Genomic DNA, 24,584 nt, shown 5'->3' with positions numbered 1-24,584 from the left:
GTTAAACACATTAATTCGTTCTTGACTCTTAAGCCAATACCATACGACCAGTGCTCAATGTCACTGTTGTATTTGACCGATAAGTCACAGCTTCACAATCAATACTAAACATCATTGTCGTTTCCTGACTAATAAGTCAGTACTATACACAGATAAGCTAAGCTGCTATGCATTTACAATGAAATCAATGTCAATATATAGAGCACTCAACATGCTTCATCAATAACAATGCATGTCACATACTGGGTGTAATTTTCTTACCTCTGGTTCGAGTTTGAAATAATAAAAGAACGATCTTTGAAAACGATCGGTCCTTAAGTTCCTTAGCGGTCACCTAGTCATAACCAAATATGAAATTCCATTAATAAAATAAATCAATAAAAGGTTCATGGTCTAAAACCTCGCTCCCAAGGCCTCGAATCATACCAAAATGTTTAGTAGATTCGATCCCAAGCCTTAGGAAGTGAAACCCCGAGCCTAAACCCTTGAAAAACCCCTCCCTAGCACAAAAGGAAGGGGCAGGCCACGACTTGACCTAGTGAGTCATGGCGCACCCCCAAGATAGAGAGCATCTGTCTGGGGTACTAGGGGCGGGCCGCAACTTGGCCTAGTGAGTCGCAGCGCACCTTAACAGAGCCCAGGGGAGACTCTGGCTTGGGTCCTGGTCGCGACTTGACCCAGCGAACCCAGCTTCCCTGCCCATTTTCTCAATTCAAACCAACCCAAACCTTCATCAATTAAATCCCAAAATCACACCCAACCATTACCACAACACAACAAACATTTAAACAGCAAAACCGAAGCTTTGAACCATTCAAAACCACACCAAATAACCACTTCTACAATCAAGATTCAAAGCTTAAACATAACCTCAAAAACATAGCAAAACCAGAAAATTGAACTGAAATTCTTACCTCAAACTTGAAACTGTAACACAATCCTAAGCTCACAAGCCCTGATTCCCCGAGATGAATCCTCAAGCTAAGCTTCAAAATTTCAAAGGAAAAGAGAGAAAGAGAGATGATCAATAGGTGGAAGAAAGTTACTCTGTTTTGCTGCCTAAACCTTCTACAACCATCTAGTTTAAAATATAACCCTTGGTCAAAAGACCAAAATGCCCCTAAGCCCATTTAATTCCTTTACAGCCACCCAAGGGCAAAACAGTCATTTCCCGCTTATCCCGCTAATCATAATTAATGTCCTCCAATTCCTTCCCAGTATCCTCAAATAATAATTAAATCATATCGCATTACCCATTCATTCTCGGTAATGTACTAAACATCAAATTACCCCCAGACTTACCTCGAGCCTGGAAATTAATCCCGTTATGACCAAACTGCTAATCTTGTGTTCTAAGATTGTCTCATGCCGAATAACTCGAACATATCCACATTATAATGTGGTCTCATCCATAAATCACCAACATGCACATAAATATACAGATATACAATTATCATCATATAATCATGTATTTAATCACATAATTTCATAGTAAATCAATTATGGCCCTCCTGGATCCCTAATCCAAGCATAAACCACATTAGGGAATTTGGGACATTACAGTTAGTAAAATAGTAATTATGTTAGTGCTCCTCCATTAAACTCCATCAAGTGCTGACTAGACAGCCACATGTCACAATCGAATTAGTTTATCTAATAATTTTGTTTAAAATATAATTTAAATTGATTTTAAAATAAAAAATTCTATTAAAAATCAATTTTGAAAACATTAAATTTAATTGAAAAAATCATTTAAGACGTTAAAATCATATTAATATTAGTTTTATTTAAACATCAAGATTTGATTTAAACATTAGTTTTATTTAAAACAAAAATTATAATTCAAATTTAAAGATTAACCTAAAAAAACCATAATCCAAAAAGAATTTAACTCAAAAATCTTCACTAAATACCCAGATTAAACCCAAGAACACAGATTTATGCAATGTCTAGATTCGCACATTCAACACCCATATCATTTTGATTGGAAAAAAAAAATAGATTCAAAGTTTCAATAACCAAATGCAGAAGTGATAAAAGGATTCTAGTCTTCTTCTTCCTTTTCTTTTTCTTCTTCTTTTGTCTCATTTTTCTTTCCCAATCTCTGCAAAACAAGAATGATTGAAGCCAAGCTCGATTCCCTGTTTTCTTCTAAGAAAGCAAAACCCATATCCATAAACCCTTTTAGCTCTTCAAATTCAAAGTCAGTTAAGCTCTTGTTGGAATCCTCTGGCCAACTTTCTCTATCTCTTCACACAAAATCCGACCCGCAAGCCCAGATGTCGACCACTAGTCGCCATCAACCATAACCAGCATTTCCCCTCACTACCCAAGTTGATCATCGTGGTCTTCGTCGCATGCCAAATTCAAGAAAAGAATTGACCGTCCCCGCGTAGCTCCTCCGGCGACTCACCCCTGTTGTTGCTCCTTTGCCGCTGACCAGATCTAGAGACTAGTTCGACAATTGCAAGTCCTGTCCTCGCATAGTACCCAAGAATGCTTAGTTCCATCGCCTAGCCGCCCAACCAATGTAACACATATATCCTCGTCGTTGCCACCTCCCACCCTACCTTTAAGCTCTGGCCTTAAACTTGTAGTACAGGAGACAGAAGGGAAGATGAAGAAGAGCGAAGAGGAAGGGAACAGTTTTGTTTTTCTTCAACTTTTTCTTTTTTAAATTTTTATTTGTAAATTTTAATAAGTAGAGTTTAAAATAAACAAGTTTTTTTTGTTTTAAATCTGATTATTAACTTTTTTTTGTTTTTTCTTAGTTAAAATCAATTTTTAAATTTAATGTATATTATTTTAATATTTCAAAATATATTTTTAATTAATTTTCTATTTTTTGATTAATTTTAAAAATAATTTATGACCTGAACCAATCACGAAGTGACATATGTTGGTTCGGTTTGTTGGGTTTTATGCCTTATAAAACCACATTTCTTATGTAATTCATTCATTATCAATAAAGTAGTAGAAGTCATTTTGTTCAATTAAATTGTGTTGTTTACATGTTTTATTACATGATTAATACAAACGTTTATAAAATCTCGAACATATGTATATTTACAATTATAGTGACTCGGTCACAATGGATTATAATTGTAATTAAATGTTCAAAAGCATTTTTTTCCTAAGATTAAATCAGTACACTAGATTTTTAGTGATTGGGTAATTTATGATAAGATCTACTTACACATCCGGTGTGATGTCATATCCAGGACATTGACCATGTAGATAAGAGCATATGTATTTTGTTACATTGGACTGAACCGATATTGATTATTGATAAGATAAGTAAGTATCGTTATTATCTAATCTAATCATATCACAAAATTGACCATAGGTCAATTCAATCTTAATTCTGAGTGGTTAATATTCTGCTAATTGTATTATTCAAGTCTTTTGATTTGTTCATTACCAGCTTATCCTACGGACTAGCTCATACTAACATATTGGAGATTTTGTAGTATAATTGAGTGGGAGTGTTTATCATAGATATGAAATCTATAGCTTCTGTTTAAGAAGTGAAATGATGATTTCCTTATAGCTTGGTTCAAGTGTTAAATGATAGAGTATTCATTTCTGTAATTAAATTTACGAAAATGTCATTTACAAGGAACTTAGTGGGAGTTAAAGATAAAATATCAATAAGGGGTAAAACGGTAATTTGCACCCATCTCATTAGTAGATCATCTATAGATGATTGAGTGATGGTTATGGTTATAACAATGGATAACGTACTTACATTTGGTGTAAAACGTTCTATAAATTCAAGAGTGCAATTCTGAGTTTATAGTGGAGTCACGAGGAATTAATAAGGTAGTGAGATTATTTGTTATAAATAAACTCACGGTAACTTATTGGAGCTTGAGTTCATGGATCCATGGTCCCCATGTCATCTCTTATCAAAATGAACCTAATAATCTTGAATGATTAATTTAATTATTAGTTATAAAAAATATCATATTGACTAGGTCAATGAAAATAAATAATGTTAAATTATTTATTGATATTTTGTTAGAAAAAAAATAGAATAAACTTTGAGGTTTTTATTGCAAAGTCTCAAAAAGAGAGTATTATAGCCAATTGGGATAATTTTGTTAATATTGATAAATTGGTATTAATATTAATAAAATGAATTAAACAAAGGTCAAAATTATAATTGGTTGATTTTGACAAGTATTTAATTAATTATAATTTCTCAACACATGAGAAGAGATTTTCTGGAGAGAAAACTAAGAGAGAGTGAGCGGCTAAATATAGAATATTAGTAGTTAATTTTTACCTTGTCAAATTCACCTTTTTTTTTTTTTTTTTTTGCATTCTATAACACTAGTATATATAGGCAATTAGCTAGGACATAAAATAAGTTTTAGTTACCAATTTTGTTTAATTAATTAAGAGAAACAAGATGGGTAATTAAAATCTATTTTATGTCCTAGCTAATTGCCTATATATACTGGTGTTATAGAATGCAAAAAAAAAAAAAAAAGAGCTGAATTTGACAAGGTAAAAATTCACTACTAATATTCTATACCTAGCCACCCGTTCTCTCTTAGTTTTCTCTCTAGGAAATCTCTTCTCATGTGTTGAGACTTGCCCACACAAATACTAGATTGTTTTAGAGAAAGACTTGGAAAACCGTGGTCTTGTTTCAAAGCGGTTTGGAATCCTTGCTATACCTAGCATTCAACAAGGACAAAAGGTTAGTGAATCCAAATGGTGTAGTCATTGTTCCGCTACGCATCTCGTAAGTACTCTAATGATTTTATTGTTGTATTTACGAATCTTTGTATTTATGTTTGTAAGTACTTCTATGCATGTATTTATGTTTTCTATTGTATGTTATTTTGTGCAATAAGGAGCATGCATATAGACTTATATAAATAAGATCATACACAGTATCTAACGGATGGAGACTGACAGAATTATTTTAGTAAGTTTGGGTATTTTTCCAATTAAAAAAAAGATTAGATACATACCGGTTACAAACCCCAAATATTAAGTAATTTTACCGCAAATATCTCATATATATATATATATATATATTATAATGCAGTATCCTATAAAGAGTTGACCATGCATATATGTAGACCCCATATATTTGTATGTATATATACATAATAGAATATTCACACGCCAATACTAACACATGTATAATGATATGGGACTTGAATTTTTAAAAACGCAGCAGTGAAACAAAATGCCTATCCTACATCTTGCTTTGACTTTGCATATATACACATATAATATTTATATATATATATATATATTAAGATATTTATTGGAATTATTTCCCATACTTTTTTTCCCCTAATTATAAGATAGCCATATCCCAATATTATCTCATAACATAGAATATATGGATTATGCATATTGTAAGTGGATAGATGGGACTTCCTGTTTAAATGTCTTCCCATTAGGGTTTAAGAGCCCCCCTCGCTATTGTAAAATGTTACACTACTTTACTAACTACTCTATACGTTAAAATTGACTCTATCCCATTTTGCTACAATTTTAGTCAAAGTGATCTTTTGAAATATAGACGAAAGTGACTACATGGCCATAATCATTTATGCAAGTTTATTTTTATATCATTCTTGTATACATATAATTTTAATAATAATTGTAAATTATGTCAAATTAAAGTAGCTAGTTTATTTGCGACATTTTTGGCACTCTATTCACTTATTTTCATTATATATTTCTTCTATATAAAAAATGTGTTGATTTTTTATTTATTTCATTAATTTTAACATAATATTCTTATATTTAGCATAATATTATTATATTTAATAGTGGTTTGTAAATATGACTTAAATTTAAATAAAATTAAATAAATAATTAATTAAACAAATTAAAATAGGTTATTTTTGAGATATTTTACAATGATAATTATTTAAAAATAATAAAATCATACATTTTATAACTTAAATAAAATTTAATTAAACTTAATATTATATTAAACATATAATATATAATATTTTGTTGTCAATGTCAAATTCAAAAACTATAATAAACATAAACTTAAACAAAAATTAATTAATTAATTAATTAAAATAGGATATTTTTAAGATATTTATGATCATTTAAATAATTAAATAATATTTATTTAAATATAATAAAGGCTTACATAGCATTTTTTATCTTATAAATTTGTGTGATGGTTTATTTTTTATCAAGTGATTGAAGCTATTTTTCTTCATCAAATTCACCAAAGGACGTTGCGAGATATATTAGAAACTAAAAATAATTTATGCATATATACTACTATCTACACTGTGACTTTTTCTATTCTTATTTTATTTCTATTAATAATTTCTTTTTAAATATTATTGTATTTTATAAATACTAGATAGAAGCAACGTGCAATATGCACGTTTGGTTAGTTTTATTTATAGAATTTATTAATTATTTTTATTAAATTTATATTAATGTCATATAAATTTTGAAATAAATATCCTATTTTAATTAAATAATTTATTTATTTTTGTTTAAGTTTATGTTTGTTCTAGTTTTTGAATTTGGGAGTGACAACAAGAGATTATATATTATATGTTTAATGTAATATTAAATATTATACGTGGATTTTAAATTTAAGTTTCTAGTTTTTTTTTAAAAGCAATTTGTTGCTAATTTATAGTAGATTATATTATAGGTTTAATATTATATTATTCTAATAAGTGAGTTTAAGTTTAATTAAATTTTATTTAAGTTATAAAACGTATAATTTTATTATTTTTAAATAATTATGATTGTAAAATATCTTTAAAATATCATATTTTAATTTGTTTAATTATTTATTATTTTAAAATAATTATCATTGTAAAATATCTGAAAAAATATCATATTTTAATTTGTTTAATTATTTATTATTTTTAAATAATTATCATTGCAAAATATCTCAAAAATATTCTATTTTAATTTTTTTAATTATTTATTTTATTTTATTTAGTTTAAGTGTTTACAAACTACGATTAAATATAAGAATATTATATTATATATAAGAATATTTCATTAAAGTTAACATTAAAAAAAAACTAAGCAAACGTGCATATTGCATGTTGTTTGTATCTAGTTTTTAAATAATTATCATTGCAAAATATCTCAAAAATATCATATTTTAATTTGTTTAATTATTTATTATTTTAAAATAATTAGCATTTTAAAATATTTGAAAAATATCCTATTTGAATTTGTTTAATTATTTATTATTTTTCAATAATTATCATTGTAAAATATCTTAAAAATATCCTATTTTAATTTTTTTTAATTATTTATTTTATTTTATTTAACTTTTACAAACTATTATTAAATATAATAATATTTTGTTAAATATAAGAATATTCCGTTAAAGTTAACATTAAAAAAATAAAAAGCCGTTAAAACTAAGAATTTCTGTTATCTACACACTTATTACATAGAAGAGGTATGTCATGTAGCCATGTAAATATATATATCAACGTTGTGTTTATATGTCATATATGTAGAGATTATTGATATAAATATTTATATATACTATAGAAGTACTATAATTTATTCTATTATATATTTAAAAAAAATAACGAACTAGTTTTTATTAAAATTATAGACAATGTTTACAACTTTAAAACTAAGCAACCGTGAGTTATGTGTGATTTGAATAAAACAATTTAATTTCGTAATTGATTTTTTTTTATTGAAGTATTTAATTATATAGGTTAGTTGTGGGTCATTTGTTGTTATGTCATTATATGTAATGTTTTAGTACATATATCATTACTCGAAAATTTTACAATTTTGTGACTAAAAACACATCATTATACATATTTATAAATATATATGTTATATATATATACTCAATTGTTACACCCAGATTTCGAGACTTGAGATTGTGACCTCGAAAGCTGGATTCGTCAGGTGTTAGCTCGCGATAGCTAAAGTGCATGTTCGTGGTCCAGATGCCAAAACCTCGAAGATGTGGTAACCTCAAAGATAATGTAACATCGGAGTTCTTTCTAAGCTCGAAAGACATAGCATCGGAGTATATCCATTGTCAGGTGTCTTCGGATCAAGTAGCCCGAGCTTGGTATGGGTATGAGCTCGGAATGTAACAGCCTCGGTGGTATTTACCCGCTCCGAGCTGGTCTTGGGGAAAGCTGCATAGCTCATAATTTACCTAAAGACATGGACTGGCATGATGCTGATTGCCGACCTCGAACGGCTTAGTGGGTTATCTGATGAGACGCAGTCCATGCATCCAAAAGATATTTATTGTTGTAACTTCCCTACATTAAAGGGATATTAACTAGTCTGTTATATGCCCTTCAGGGGACGTTTCCTTGTATATAGGAGTTACAGAATTTAATGTCATTACTCCCATTAATGAAGAGGAGTATCTTCCCGAAATATGTGGGAACGAACTCTGAGAACCCTCTATAAATAGAGAGGTCATGAACTTTTGTAAGGGACAGATTTTTAATATCTTGAGAGAATTTCTGGAGAATTCATCCCTGAAGAATTTCCTGAAATATCATAAGTCTTAATAACATTGACTCGTGGACTAGGCAGAGTTAACTGCTGAACCACGTAAAATTCTTGTTGTTATTTTGTATTATTTATCTGCGCCATAGTTCTTGTTGTTTTATTGCTCTACGTTTTAAGTTGACGAAAAACGACGTCAACATTAATAAAATCTTATTTTATGACTAAAAATATAGTTGTGATATCTTGAAACTAAATATTATTTTTTGTCACAAATATTTTTTTTTTTGTTGTGACTCAAAGTGACATCTAGTCACAAAAATTTTATAACTAAATACATTTGTTTACAGTCTTCATGTATGAAAAGAAAACAAGCATGATAATCTATGTACGCATAAGCTATGTCCCATTACAAATTTATCTCTTCTTTAAATGAACAAATATACACTTTACTCTTAAACTTCAAATTGTTCTACAATCGTGTTAAATTTATAATTGACTAATATTTAGTTTATATCAATAAGTAATATCTATAAATTTCATTAAAGTTGATTTGTATTAGTAGATAATTTGGAAATTTTACACCCTATAATATTTTTATTAAAATATTTAGAGATATTGGCGGCGATAATACTTAATTTTTTCAAAAGTTACATTTTAATACCAAATTTTTTTTTGTGGTAATAATAGTTAAATCTACAATTTTGGGGTAACTGTTAGTACTCACCATTAACTTCCGTTAAGTATCCACGAGACACATTTTTATACTCGTAAATTTAGGTATTAAAGTGTAACTTTATAAATGATTTGGGTATTATCACCACTAATATCCCTAAATTCTATAAATACTATAAAAATCATTTTAAATTTTAAAAAATATAAAAGATTATTAGAATCTAATTAATAAAACTAAAATTTGTAAATTCGAAACAACCCAAATTAAAATTGAAACTAAAAATCATTCCAAAATCCATATTATTAATTAGCATTTAATAATGTTTTAGATTTTTTAAAACTTAAAATTATTTTTATAATATTTAAAGCATTTAAATAATTTAGTCTAAAATCATCCTAAAATCCATGTGCTGCATGGATACTCAATGGGCAGTTAACGGTGAGTACTAAAAGTTGCACCAAAACTGTAGATTTAAGTATTATCACAAAAAATAGGTATTAAAGTGTAACTTTCGAAAAGACTTGGTTATTATCACCGCCAATTAGACAAATAAAAATGTTTTATGTGGATATTTAACGGACAGTTAATGGTGAGTACTAACGGATGCACCAAAATTATAGACTTTGGTACTATTACCGCCAAAAAAAATGATTTGGGTATTAAAGTGCAACTTTTGAAAGAAAAAAAATAGGTGTTATCGCCGCCAATATTTACAATAATAACATGAACAATTGTACCGTTTTTTTAATACCATATTTATAAATATAACATGGACAATCTTTAATTGCAAGTGTGTATACGGTCTCTGTCTCTTCATATAAGGTGCCCATTTTTTAAAAAAAAAAAAAATCTTTATTTCTCTCTAACTTCAAAAATCTTTTCCGGCCACATCGCTAGTCGGTTGGGTTCAAGAGTGATACCATCACGACCTACTCTTCAAGGTGGTCATTTTGATATGTGGGAAGCATATGTTTTTCCCCTTCACCGGAGAAGATGACTAGAATAAAAAGTAACTTTTTAGTTTCTTTTTCATATTCTGTTAACCAAAAAGTAACTAAACTGTAAACTTGAACAAAATTTAATATACCAAAATTTGTACTCTTGTTTTACATTCAAAAGATATTATATGGTTTTCTAAAAAAACTTTAAAGCTATTTTAGAAATATTTCAAGTAACTTTTTTAAAATAGATTATTTAGGATATTGTTTGTTAACTTTTAAATACAACATATAAGAACTCTTTTTGGTAGCTTACTAAGTTTTTTTGTTGCTTTAAATTTGTGGCATACTAAAAAACTTAGTCATTTATTGAAAGGTAACCAATTGGTATCTTAAATAATTTTAAAAGCAATGCAAATGTAGCTTGTAAAAGTAAATATGCAGTATACTAAATAGTATCGTTTTCTAATAAGTTATACATGATAACTTGGAATTATAGGATTAACTTTTCATACTATATGATAACTAATTAGTTTCTAAAATAGACTTGGAAAGTAACGTAGAAGTATCTTAAATAATAAGACATGTAAATTATATGAGTGACTAAAAAAGTCTATTAAAAGTTTTCATTTAAAAGTTGTCGTGTAGTATACTAAATTAATTTTTATTAATAAACTATATAGTAACTTATTATACTCTATGGCAACTTATTGGTTTCTAAAATAAGCTTTGTTACACCCAGATTTCGAGACCTGAGATTGTGACCTCGAAAGTTGGACTCGTCAAGTGTGAGCTCGAGATGTCTAAAAGGCGTGTTCGTGGTCCAGATGTTAAACCCTCGAATCACGATGGCAACCTCGAAGACTGTTAACCTCGAAGTTCTTTCTAAGCTCGAAAGACATAGGATCGGGGTATATCCATTTTCGGGTGTTTTCCGATCAAGTAGCCCGAGCTTAAAAAAAGTACAAGCTCAAAATGTAACAACCTCGATGGTATCTACCTGCTCCGAGCTGGTCTTGGAGTAAGGCGGCTAGTTCGTAACTTATCTATAAACCTTGACCGACATGATGTTGGTTGATGACCTCGAAAGATTTAATGAGTCATCTGATGTAACGCGTTTCGTACGTTTAAGGATATTTATTATTGTAACATCCCAACATTAAAGGGATATTGACAAGTCTGTTATTTGCCCCCTGGTCTTCAGTGGACGTTTCCTTGTATATAGGAGTTACAGTATTTAATATCATTATTTTAATTAATAAGCAGAAGTATCTTCTCGAAATATGTGGGAATGAACTCTGAGAACTCTCTATAAATAAAGAGGTCATGAACATTTGGAGAGGACAGATCTTTTGATATCTTGAGAGAAATTCTGGAGAATTCATCCCTAAAAAATTTCCAGAAAACTCCAAGTCTTAATAAATAGACTCGTGGACTAGGCAGAGTTAACTGCTGAACCACGTAAAATTCTTGTTGTTCTACCATATTATTCATTTGCGCCATAGTTCCTATTGTTTAATTGCTCTACATTTTAAGTTGACGAAAAACAGCGTCAACAGTTTTGTGCTTTCATTGAGAGCCTTAAGCAATACAATCCCTGATTAGCTATGGCCGCAAATGATCAGAATATTCATGAAGAAAACTATCCACGACGCCCTAGGAAGCAGTCGATGACGAATCCAGAACCAGAAGAGAGAAGTGAGTCCTCCAATTATCAAGGACCTCCGGCACCTCCGGCTCCCAGGGACGATGAGGAGATGTATTATAATCCCAAGCGGTATGTCCCCATTGTGGAACTCGAAAACCGACAGTTAAGAAAACAGTTGGATGAGGCCAAAGAGCGGAACAAGGAGCTGGCTAGGTTAGCTGTGGAGGCACAGGCGGCTCAGCCTCAACCTCCGCCGGAGAATCAAGCCCCACCTCTGCGGGATGTTCATGTTCCTCCCCGCAGGCCTCGTGGGCAACCTCGCAAAAACTCTACCACAAGAAGAACGGAGCAACCTCCGCCACCAGCAGAGCAACCTGCTCTCTTGAGGCCCCGAAGAAACACCCGGGCTAGAGCTCTGGTTAATTCAACTGCTGAGTTACCAGCTGAAACTGGGAATAATTGAGCCCCTGCAGAGGCTCGAACTCAGAATCCTGGTAACAGGCAGAATGTTACTGAGCCGGCACAGGCGAACTCGGGACCATCCAGACCCCGAAATGGGTGGCAGCTTCCATCGCCAATAAGATATTCCTCACCACCTTGGAGGAACACATAACCGACTTAGGGTGATAGGGAAAGGCAGGATGGACGGAAGCAGGGGAATGGAGAAGCGGGTAGAGAACATAGAGGCGCCCAGCCTACGAGAAGCCAAATGTCTCGGTCTCGCACAGCAAAGACGAGGCAACCTGAAAGGAATCCATCTCGAAACAATCATGCGACGAGCCTCGACAGCGACGACTCAGGGGACACCAGATCAGTCAGTATGTATGATCAAGGATGTAGAAATACTGGGAGCCAAAGGAACCACCCTGACTTACAGGAACACCTGAATCAGAATCAGGGTAGTGGTAACCCCTCGAACCCAGATCTGAGAGATCGCCTAAATGGGCGCAAGGATCCCCTGCGAAGGCGCGAGCCTGGAATTGTGATCAATGATAACCAATTTCAGGTAAGACCCCCTGTGGACCCAGTTCAAGATAGAATTGATCAATTGGAAATAGCATTTAGGCTCTTACAGAATGAGCAAGGTCAGAATCGGGATGAAGATTCTGATGAGGAGCTCGAACCATTCGCTCCCCACATTTCCAACACTCTATTTCCTCAAGGGTTTCGGATTCCTCATGTCCCACCTTTTGAAGGGAAATCCGACCCGTACAGTCATTTGAGTACATTTAACACTATAATGAGAGCAAGTAATGTGGGTTACGAGCTCAGATGCATGTTATTTCTAGCATCACTTACAGGACCAGCGAAAAACTGGTTCGAAAAATATAAGAGACATTCAATCACTTCTTGGGATCAGTTATCAAAATATTTCAAGAATCAGTTTAGAGCCATGATCGGGATAAGGCCCGAGGCATTGGCCCTGACCAATGTCCGGCAACAACCAAATGAAACGTTGAAAAGCTACCTCACAAGATTCAATCTGGAAGTTGCCAGAGCACGGGATGTAGACGACAGCGGTCATTTAATGGTCGTCTGAGCTGGGGTAATGTCGGGAAGTCCCCTCTGAGAAGATATGCAGAGGAAGCCTGTAAGGTCAATAACCGAGTTTAATAGGCGAGCTCAGGGGTTTGTCAATGTAGAAGAGGCGAGTTCAACACTAAATATGACCTCTCGGCCCATAACTACAACAGCAAACATAAACTCTGCCTCGACCTCGGCGGACCCATCAGCTTCGAAACCCCCTGCAGAAAACCCTTCCAAAAGAAAGAAGAATGAAGGAAGTAACCCCGAGGCGGAAGGGGGAAAAAAGAAGAAAGGGGTAAGGTATCTCTTCGTGTACAAGGTGTACACCGAGCTCAAGAAGTCTCGAGAGAATATTTACCGGGCTAATGAAAACCAGGTCCCTTTCAGGCGTCCAGACCCCATGAGAAATCAAAAGTCCAAAAGAGACTCCAGTAAATACTGTCGATTTCACAGAGATACTAGGCACACTACTGATGAATGCAGGCAACTGAAGGACGAGATCGAAGGACTGATCTCGAGGGGATACTTCAGGCAGTATGTCAGGAACCAGAACAATAATCAGGCTTCTACCAGCGAGAGGACAGCTACGTTACCGCCTACTCAAAACAACAATTCCTGGGCTAGGGAAGAAGAGAGATCCCCTCCGATTGATGGAGAAGATGTGGTAACCATCTCGGACGGGCCTCACCTTGTAGGATCGGGCAAGAACGCCCAAAAGCGATACGTGAACGAGCTAAAAACTGGGGACGGGTCCCCTTATGAACCCGAACCCAGAGCTCCAAAGTACCAAAAGGTTGAATCTTAGCCTATAACCTTTACTGAGGACGATGCGTCCCATGTTCAGTTTCCTCACAATGACCCACTGGTCATCACACCCCAGCTCGCGAACAAGAGGGTTCACCGAGTTCTCATTGATAATGGGAGCTCAGTGAACATTCTCTATACGGCCACCTTAGAAAAGATGGGACTCACGCTTCGTGACCTAAAAACTTGTGCAATGACATTGTACAGTTTTTAAGGAGAAGGGATTTCTTGCATGGGGTCCATTGAACTCCCTGTGACCTTGGGAGACTACCCAGTCTCAACAACCAAGATGATGGAGTTTGTAGTAGTGGACTTGCCATCGGCCTACAACGTGCTGCTCGGGAGACCCGCCCTACTAGGGCTGGGGGCAGTCTTGTCTGTAAGGCATTTGGCCATCAAGTTCCCGACTTCTAGTGGCATCGGAACACTGAAGGGAGACCAATTAGCCGGAAGGGAATGTTATAGCATTTCCATAAGAGGAAAGAAGCAGGCGAGCGCACAAGCGCGCGTCGTTATTCAGACTAAGGACGGGACAGTCTTGGAGATAGATGAAGAAATCAATCCAAGAGTGGAGGAAATAGCTGATCTCGAACCATTAGAAGAGCTCGAAGAAATCAGGCTCGAAGAATCAGACCCCCCGAAAACGGTAAAGGTCGGGAAAAACCTCCACGAAGAAACCAAATAGCAATTAATTTGCTTCTTGAAGAAGAACCAGGATGTCTTCACATGGTCACATTCGGACATGATAGGGATAAGTCCAAATGTAGTGATCCACGCGTTAAATATCGAGAAAAGCTTCCCGCCGAAATAGCAAAAAGCAAAGACTACTAGATGACAATAGGAAGAAGGCCCTTAAAGAGGAAGTCGACAGGTTAAAAGCAAACTGATTCATCAGGGATGCTTTTTACCCCGATTGGGTAGCCAACCCGGTACTGGTCCCAAAGCCTCACTACAACAATTATGCCCATATATTACATTAAAATATAGCATATTTTAAAAAAAGCTATTGTTTGACCCGACTAAAAATTTTAGGCGGTAAATTATACTTAGGCGCCAAATGAAAGACAAAAGCAAAAAATCCCTAATAACCCTACGCCTCCTCTGTTTCTCTCTCATGCTCTATCTTTCTCTCTCAGAACTCTCTCGTTCAATCTTTCTTTCTTTCTCTCTGTTTGTTGCAGGTGTGCAACAAGGTGATGGGGTCCGCGGCTTGGGTCGTGTGACAGGGAGGCTTGACTCGTGGGTCTACGGCGTGGCTCGCTCGTGGGTGCGACGGTGCTTGCGGCGGTGGGTCTACGGCGTGGGTGCGGCGGTGCTTGAGCTCACGATCTCCGAGTAATATATATGTGCTCTTTTGGTGGCTGACCTTGCCATTCGTGGTGGACGCAGTCTTCGTACGAGGGTATTAATTTTTTTACAGTGTTTAATTTTCATATGTTGTTTACCACATCAAATGTTTGTTCTTGAATCTAGGTATATCTTCTTTTTGAATCTTGTTATTATCTGTGGATTTCTTGAATCTGAGTATTGTATATTGAGTAAGAAAATGTTATGCTCAATATTATTTGCCAGGCCACCTGTTCCGGACTTGGGTAATAATGCTATGATGGATGATTGGGTCAAGCAGTTTGAGGAGCTTGCTGGCTCTCAGGTACTTCTCTATTTCAATCATTTGGGTGTTGAAATTATTTTGTGATGAAATTATTTGAAAGTGTTTGTACGTTGAATTGTTGATGTTGCATTCAAGGTTTATTGATGTGTTTGTTTTTGTTGCAGGAAAAGTTGGCATATTTTAGAATAAAAGAGCTTAAGGATGTTCTCACTCACTTAGGTCTTTCAAAGCAGGGGAAGAAGCAGGTGAGATGCTAAAGAAATTGTTTGTGCTGGGTGTTGCCTGCATGTGGACTTGGTAATTTATCACACTTTGGCTTCAACGTTTAAAAATTACATGTTGCTCCTTTTTTTGTTGATTAGGAGTAGCACTTTTTGTTTTTTGGTATGCATAATCCAATAACTTCTTTGTGATGTTGGCTTTGTAAAGGTTTTACTGAGAAGGTGCTAGCTAGTTTAATTGGTAGTTATTAGTCATTTGGTGTCATGTCGCAGAACATCAGGTCAAATTTTGCCTTTCTTATGGGAAGGGATTATGGGCAAGGGAGAGGGTTACCTCCTGTTGTGTAACCCACTAGTAAGAGAAAAGGTTGTACTAGTATTTTTTTTTTGGTTATTCAGTTAATACAGAATTCATACACAATTGATTTTTGTATTGGTGTGTATTCTTCTCAATAAATCTTAATTTTTTCTTATTTATTTGCGTCTCCCGCAATTATGGGAGAAAGGCAAACAGTTTGACAGTAGGGGTAGAGATTTGATCACTTAACTTGATGATTATCTGTAATAAAGATACAATAACATCAAGTTCTTGTAACAGTTGCCCATCTGAGAATAATTTTCTGTGATGACACCTTACTTGCACAAGACTAATGAATTTTAGTCTAAATATTGTCTATTTATGCTTTTACTAGAAGGGTGTTTGTTTTAATGATTCATTTTGAGCATCTTGTTAATGTTTTTGGATTGGTGTTTTATGACTTTACATTTGTTGTTATTAATGCAGGACCTTGTTGATCGGATATTGGTTGTTTTATCTGATGATCAAGGTATAGATGGTGTGTTTTTTTGCTTTCCTACCTGAAAATAGCTAAATTCCTTTCATTTGCATTTGTCAGTCTTGTGTTATTTACTTTTCTTTCCAGTGAAATTTATATATTTGGACCTTGGCTATGTAGTTGATGTTTGTCTAGGTAGATATCTATTAAATAGTCAGTCTTAAACACTAAAACAGCGACTGTCTACATCACACATCTTTGTTTTTCTAAAAAAGTTATTATTATGTTTTCTATAGGTTAGTTTCCATTTCAAATTTAGTTTTCTGGCATTGTAGCCTGGTATAGAATTTGGTTGGGTTGCTCAAACTTGTGCTTATTAGTACTGTAATTGAGCATTCTACTTTGAGGTTTCTTGCTTTTACCATGTCCTGGTTGTGGTCTAAATTCTCTTATTTTGTGTGAAATTAATTCTAGCTGAATTTATGTTCTCTTTTACAGTTTCTAAATTGTGGGCAAAGAAGAATGTTGTGGGGAAGGAACAGGTGGCACAGCTTGTAGATGACATATATAGGTTTGTCTTATATATTGCACTATCTGATTCATAAAGTCACTGGATTCTACTCTTTTTGCTACTGTCTATTTTTTTTCCCTTAGAAAATACATTTTCCTGTTTCTCAGAAAAATGCAAGGGATGGAGGTAAGTATTCCGTCATTGTTCTTACTGGCCTTTGTTTGTGTGGTTTTAAATACAATCATTTTCTTCTACTTGGTCTATGTGAATGCTTTTTCAATTTTAAATATTTGCTTTGCGAACATATATTAATCTCTCAGGATTTCAAGTTTTACTATGAGGTTGTTGTCACATTCTCCTTAAAATCATTTTGAAAGAAATTGATAAGGTTCCTTAGTTACATGATTTGGCCAAGTCAAAGTATTTGATGGCCTCAATTATTGCGTCAATATAAGCTTTGGCTTGAATCAGGAAGCTCAAAAATGCATCACATGTCATATGCTGTGATTTTAATTTCTGTTTTTAACATACACATCATCTATTAGGCTTGTCCAGCAGCAGCTGGTGCTGAGCTGTCTTGTTTGTTGTTTTTCTATTATTACCTCTTATGTTAGATTGACAACAATAACCTCTAAGTGTGTACTATATTATGACAATTTTTAATCTAGGCTATTAGGGATTTTAACTTGCTCAAGTGTTGCAAGTTATTGTTTGTTATTTGATTCATATTTAAGAGTTTTATGGCTTTTACATCTGAAAGATGCATGATTTGCTTCTAAATGTTGTAGTTCATGGAGCTCTGAGGTGCTTGGCTCTTCTCTCTGATGACTTGGACGATAAAGTGATGCCCACATTAGTACCTGTTTTGTTCCCATGCTTGCTTACTATTGTTTCATCCACTCAGGTTTGTTTGTGTTATATTTTGGTTCCCATTTTGGCAGCTCTTTAGAATCCTATATTGAGTGTATTTTGATGTTTTTTAATTTTAATTTTATTTTATTTTTTAAGGGGTGTTATTTAAGGAAATCTGAAATAAGCATAAATAGTCAATTATGCTTTTGAGTTCACATTAGTATTTGCACATGTGGATAACAATGTTAATTTTGAGTCATTTGCTTTATTGAACAAAAGAGTGAGGTAAAGAGGCCAAATGAATGAGAATTTTATGTCAAAACTTTGCGAGGAATTTGATGGTTCAAGTAAAATTTTAAATTGCTTACCAAATGACTGAATCGTACTTGCATTTTTGTCTGTTTGCAATCTCTGGGCATCTTATTTATTTCTTTAGCTAAAGGTGGGTAATATGCATAGTGATTAGTAGTTGTCTCAGAAGCTTAATCTATTAGAAAGTGAGCAAAGTTAAGTCTATACTCCGACACAACACTCCCTTTTCTTGTGTGAGCTGAACAGTAGGTAAATTCATTTGAAATATTAATTGGCAATACTCAACAATCAATATATTACGATATGCTCTAGAAAGATTTGAAAGCTAAATGCATGGGGTAATTCCTTAAAGATTAATTTATGGGTTTGATTTTCATTTATGTTGTCCATGTTATTTTTTTATTTGTTTAAAGATGATGGCTATTCTGAGCTAATCATCAATTTTCTTAAGAAAAAATCATGATTTACAACGAGTATTTACATGATTTTGTTATGTAGAAATGAAAATGAATTTTTATGCTCATGATTTTTTTTCCCTGCGCTCTCTGATTTTTTTCCTTTAAGAGATTATCATGGATTGTGCTAGAGTTAATGAACTATTATTTGGTGGCTTGCATAAATAGTTTCCATTATTTGTGGGCAGAAGGCTCCATTTTTTTTTTTTTTGCAATTGTCATTGAACATTATAGTGTTGACATGCTAGTGGTATTCATTGTTAAAGTTTTGTTCTCTACATTCTTAGTTTCTGGTTGATAGAAGGAAAACCATATTACACTGAGTTCCACTTTATCTTCTATTGTATGGTTTGTTTGTGCAGGTGTATGACAAATATTTACGTGCAAAAGCTCTTTCATGCAGAGGTCCAGGATTTTGTCCAGAATACATTGGCTACTATGTTGAGGACTACCTTTCAGAAGAAGAAGGATCTCTCTAGGTGGGATTTTACTTTGTTTTTAGTTATTTAAATGGTTAACATATTTGTTATTTACTCTGGTTGACTCAATTGGACATTCCATCTAAAAAATTGATGCTACCCTGATATACACTATGCCTAGAATCATTACACTAGTAAGACACAAAAAATTTCAAAATGAAAATATTTCCTTTCCTGAATTTCAAGGCTAATTCATTTAATATCCTATTATGTATATTAGTTGTATTACGAGTAGGATGTTCCAAAAAACTTATATGTTGATTTGATTGCTAATTTTCAGGATTCTTTCTGATATGCGGACCCTTTCAGCAGATTGGATGGCAAACACAAGCAAGTCTGAATCTGAGATGCATTCTCTGCAGCATGGAGGGGAAGAAAGCAAAGGAAATGTATTTTTCCCTAGGCCTGTTGCACCAACTACTTCTCAGGTTTCTTTTCTCTCACTTTTAATTAATGTATCTATTTTTGTGTGTTTTAATTCTTTGATGTTAGCTCAGTTTCTATTATCAACATAATTGTAAAAACTTATGTTTGAGATGAATTGGACTAAAAGAAACACTTTATGATGAATTGGTTCAAATTTTTTCACTTAACTATTAGGGCAATATCTTTGTACACCTTCTTCTGTTTGTATTATTCTTGTCAGTAATAATACAAGTTGTGGTCCTTTGTTTCTAAAAAAACTACTAGGGCAATATGGTGTCCGTGTTCGCATATGTTTACATGTTCGTGTTCAAATTTTTGAGATCTGCCCCAGGCCATAACACCTCATTACATCCAGATTCTTTGGTCATTTGTAGAAACCATGAATTTTAGCCACTTGATTTTAATTGAGTAAATTTGAGAACTATGAGAAACTTGGTTGGAGGTATACAACCAGTACTTTTTTGAAATCTTGTACATAATCCTCCTCTCTTTCTGCAGGTATGTTGTTGGACAGTACCCGAGGTTTCTAAGAGCTCACTGGAAGTTCCTAAAAACTGTTGTGAACAAATTGTTTGAGTTCATGCATGAGACACATCCTGGTGTTCAGGTTTTTGTTCTGTTGTTGTTTTCTTGTCTCATTAACAGTTGCAAAACATTTGCTTGAACTCTTATTTATTATAGTGTCACTAAGTTTTTTTATTTGTTATAGCTAGCTTATTAAGTATATTATAAGTGTGATCTGAAGCTCTACTCTCTTAAAGTTAAACTATGATTATTTGCATATCAGTTTTTACAATTGTATTTCATTTGCATATTTTAGGTTCTTGATCACAGAAGTGAAAAAAAAAATGAAATTAGATTTAAATTTTGCATGTTTTGTAAATTTGTTCTTCTATTTTATTACTAATTTTTTTGCCTGAAATACTATGTTTTGCACACTACCTTTATGTCTTTTTTTGTAATGATGAAATGGAGATCATTGGCACTTGTCTAATTGAGGATACAACCAAATTGGATTGTGAGAATTTGGCCATTTGATAATTGAAAATTCGCTTCCATATGCAGGCAATTTATTCATTCATTTAAGGTTGAATATATAAGAGTTTTCTCCTAATTAATTGCTTATAAAGATATATTCTGATAGCATACTATCAGCATTATTACAAATGAGAAAATTAATAACTGATCACAGCTGTAAAATACGGCTGTAATATCACCTAGAATCAATGATAATTTCAACATTAAGTAATAGCAAAGTTTTATGCAAAATGTATTGTGTAGAAATATTCTTCTCCTCTCTATTTTACATTTCTGAATTGCATTTCAAAAGTTCTCTACATTTATTTTTCCTTCTTTGCATAATGGTTCATAGATGGTTTTAAATTTTTTCCTTTTCAAGGTTGGCGCTAATCATTTTTTAGGGGGGGCATGATTTCTATTATTCCTCTTTAATGGGGAATGTCTATGCTGCCTAATTAAATGCTTATTTATTTATTTTTAAATTTTAATTAGTCTATTTCATGGTTTTGCTTCTTAGCTGTTTTGAGGGCACATTGGTTTTTAAAGTCAGTCGATTCGGTGCCGGCTACTTTATTGGCTGCGATCAACACCCAAAATGCAAGTAAGTTCGGAGCATTTTATACTGCCTGATAATATGTTGTCTTTGGCTCCTTTGTGTGCATAGGTTTCGGGGGACAACTTACTGTATTCAACTAACTGTTTTGTATGCCATTAGTTGCTTGCTTTACGCTTGTGGTATGTATTCTCCAGTCACACGAAGAAGTTAGTTATTTAAATAAACCTTTGGACTGGATTTCAGTAGAAATGACTGGACAAGAATATTTTTAGTCTTATACAGTGTCTGGTGCACTTTGATAAATTTTAGTATATAGATTAGTATGTTTTCTTTAAAAAATTAGTAATAGTTATGAAGTTAATTTGAAACTTACAAGTTGTCAAAATCATATCGTCAAAAGAAGAATAAAATGATAAAACAAACAATAAGATGAAAGGAAGATTACATAACGAGTAAAGCTGGTTAAGGAAGGAAACACTAAAACATTGTTAAATCCACTTTACTAAGAAACAAAAGAATTACAAGAGTTTATATATAGCTTCAACCGCTTAGCTGAGTCCTACAAAGTAGGAATTCATAAAAAGAGGTAGAACTAAACAACCTGATCCTTAAACTAAAATTGGATAAGCTCTTAATCAAAATCATATTTAGGCTTCTTTGTTTGATGCTTTTGATAATTAATATGGTTTTTTTAAGAGTTACTATAAGCACTTATCAATGTTTTGGTAAAAGATGAAAGTATCTTTAGAATGGGTCCATTATTAAGAGTTGATCATTTATGCGCTAATTTCATTTAATATAAATATTCAATTGATTGCTTTTTGACACAGTGGTAATATAATATTTTGTATTGATTGCTTCAACACTTTTAGCCTGGTCTTAATGAGAAATTAAAATGCATAAAGCTTGGCATTTTTTTAAGGTGCAACCTATTGGCATAATCCTTTTTGTTGCTATCATGACTACACAAGGCATGATTCTATAGCTTGATTTCTTATAAGTTTTCACCATGTCATTTTAGCTTGTGATGTGTATTTCCATCTGTTATGGTGTATTCAATATTTCATCTGTTTTCTGTTAATTTTGTTTGCTTGTAGGGTCTACTTTTGTTTACAAAAAGTAACTTTTTTTCTTTGGTTGTCTTTCCAAATATAAATTCCCATTAGGACATTGCATATTATATAAAGGCAAATGCACAGAACTTTTAAAGAGCAGTTACTATGAATTAAGTGTGGTGCAATTATTATTTGGTTGTTATGCTAGTCACTTGTCCTTCCTTAGTGACTCTCATAGTTCAGAAAAGGTCTCTTTCTCTCTCTCTCTCTATATATTTATATAACTGCAGTTGTCTCAACTTATTTCTATATTCTATTCCATATTTGTCATTTGTGAAATGTTCTGTTTTAACTAGTGTGAAGTATATGGTTGTTAGGTATGCATTTAACTGGCCTTGATTGTTTTCCTTTACTTATATTCCATTTATCAATTCAAGTTTTGCATCCCTATTCTGTCATCAAAAGTTTTATTCAGCTGTTGTGTATTCATGACAGACTTCTATGATATTTCTATGGTATGTGATATTGCATTGATTGTTAGAGATCTCGCTAGTTTCTATTAATACTTTGTATTTTCTTGATTTATCTCTTAGTGATGATGACGACTCTGAGAATGAGTCGGCACTTGAAATTCAGCCATACTTGATGGAAGAAAAATGTAAGACTGCAATTCCTTTGTTAATAATGTTGTATTGTTTTTTTTTGCCTCCCCTCGTTGAATTGCTCATGCTTTTGATATTTTTTTTCCCTGGAATTTTAATGATTTCTCATCTCCTTCTTTTTTATTGTTGAAGTCAGATTTGACAGCAATAGGCCTTTTGTGGACTACAACTGGCTTTATTGCAAAGAGGAAAGGGAAACAGGTATATGACAAGTGCACAATAAATAGACTCACAACAAAGACAAGTGCACAAAGGATGATGAATTGAATGAGGGAGCAAGTTTCATACATGGTTTACTTTTGTGTATCTTGTAATTTTTTGTTTTTCATTTTTGAAGTAAAAAATGTTCAAGATTATAAAACTTTATTATGTTATGCTTTCAAACTTAAGTTAGAACTAAGATCTCATGAAATAGACACATTCAGAGTTTGAATTAGTTATTGTTTAATGTAATACTTATGGTTTATCAATCTATTGAGAATTATATTTTATGATTAATTTTGATTTTTTTTTATCAAAATACAATAATGAAAATCTTTTAATTAAAAAAAACTTATAAGTACCATTATCACAATAAAAAACCTTAATATGTTATGATTTAGAAACATATTATAAGCGTAAAAAATCGTTATGGTTTATATAATATAATAAATTAAAAATGTTATTAAAATAATCAAATGTAACAGTTGAAAAGTGTTATGAAAAAAGTACAAGATTAAATTTTAAATTTATAATCAAAAACTCTATCTAAATGTTATTATTTCAATATTATAGCACCTAAAAATGTGTTATTGAATAGTTTAAGATAACACCGAACATAACATTCAAAAACTGTTATAGAAAAGACTGGACTTTTAATAACAGGGGCTATGTTAGCATTTTCAGAAGTGCTATCAATAGTCCCGGTTAGCAGTTTTTAAGTGTTATGAATACTGTTTTTTCTTGTAGTGCCTAACGGGACATGGCGGACCTGTATTGACTACTCGGACCTCAATAAGGCCTGTCCTAAGGATCGCTTCCCTTTACCATGGATCGACCAGCTAGTGGATGCAACGGCAGGGCATGGACTCATGTCATTCATGGATGCCTATTCTGGATATAACCAGATTGCCATGCATGCCCCTGACCAAGAGCATACAAGTTTCATAACAGACAAAGGGCTGTATTGTTATAACGTCATGCCATTCGCGCTCAAAAATGTTGGAGCCACTTACCAGCGACTCGTGAACATGATGTTCTTCGAACAAATAGGTAATAACATGGAAGTTTATGTTGACGATATGTTAGTTAAATCTCAACTTAACAATAACCATTTGGACGACCTCGAAGAATGCTTTGCCGTGTTACGGAGATATAACATGAAACTTAACCCTCAGAAGTGCTCTTTCGGAGTATCTTCAGGAAAATTCCTGGGCTTCATTGTAAATGCTCGGGGGATAGAAGCTAATCCAGAAAAAATCCAGGCTCTGATCGATATGCCTTCACCTCGGAAACATAAGGATGTCCAAAGTTTGACTGGCAGGATGGCGGCACCAAGTAGGTTTATTTCAAAATCTACAGACCGTTATTTTCCATTTTTCAACCTTTT

The sequence above is a fragment of the Humulus lupulus genome, chromosome 2 (genome assembly GCF_963169125.1).
Source record: "Humulus lupulus chromosome 2, drHumLupu1.1, whole genome shotgun sequence".
NCBI classification, from domain to species: domain Eukaryota; kingdom Viridiplantae; phylum Streptophyta; class Magnoliopsida; order Rosales; family Cannabaceae; genus Humulus; species Humulus lupulus.
Note: the sequence above shows the minus strand (reverse complement) of the source record.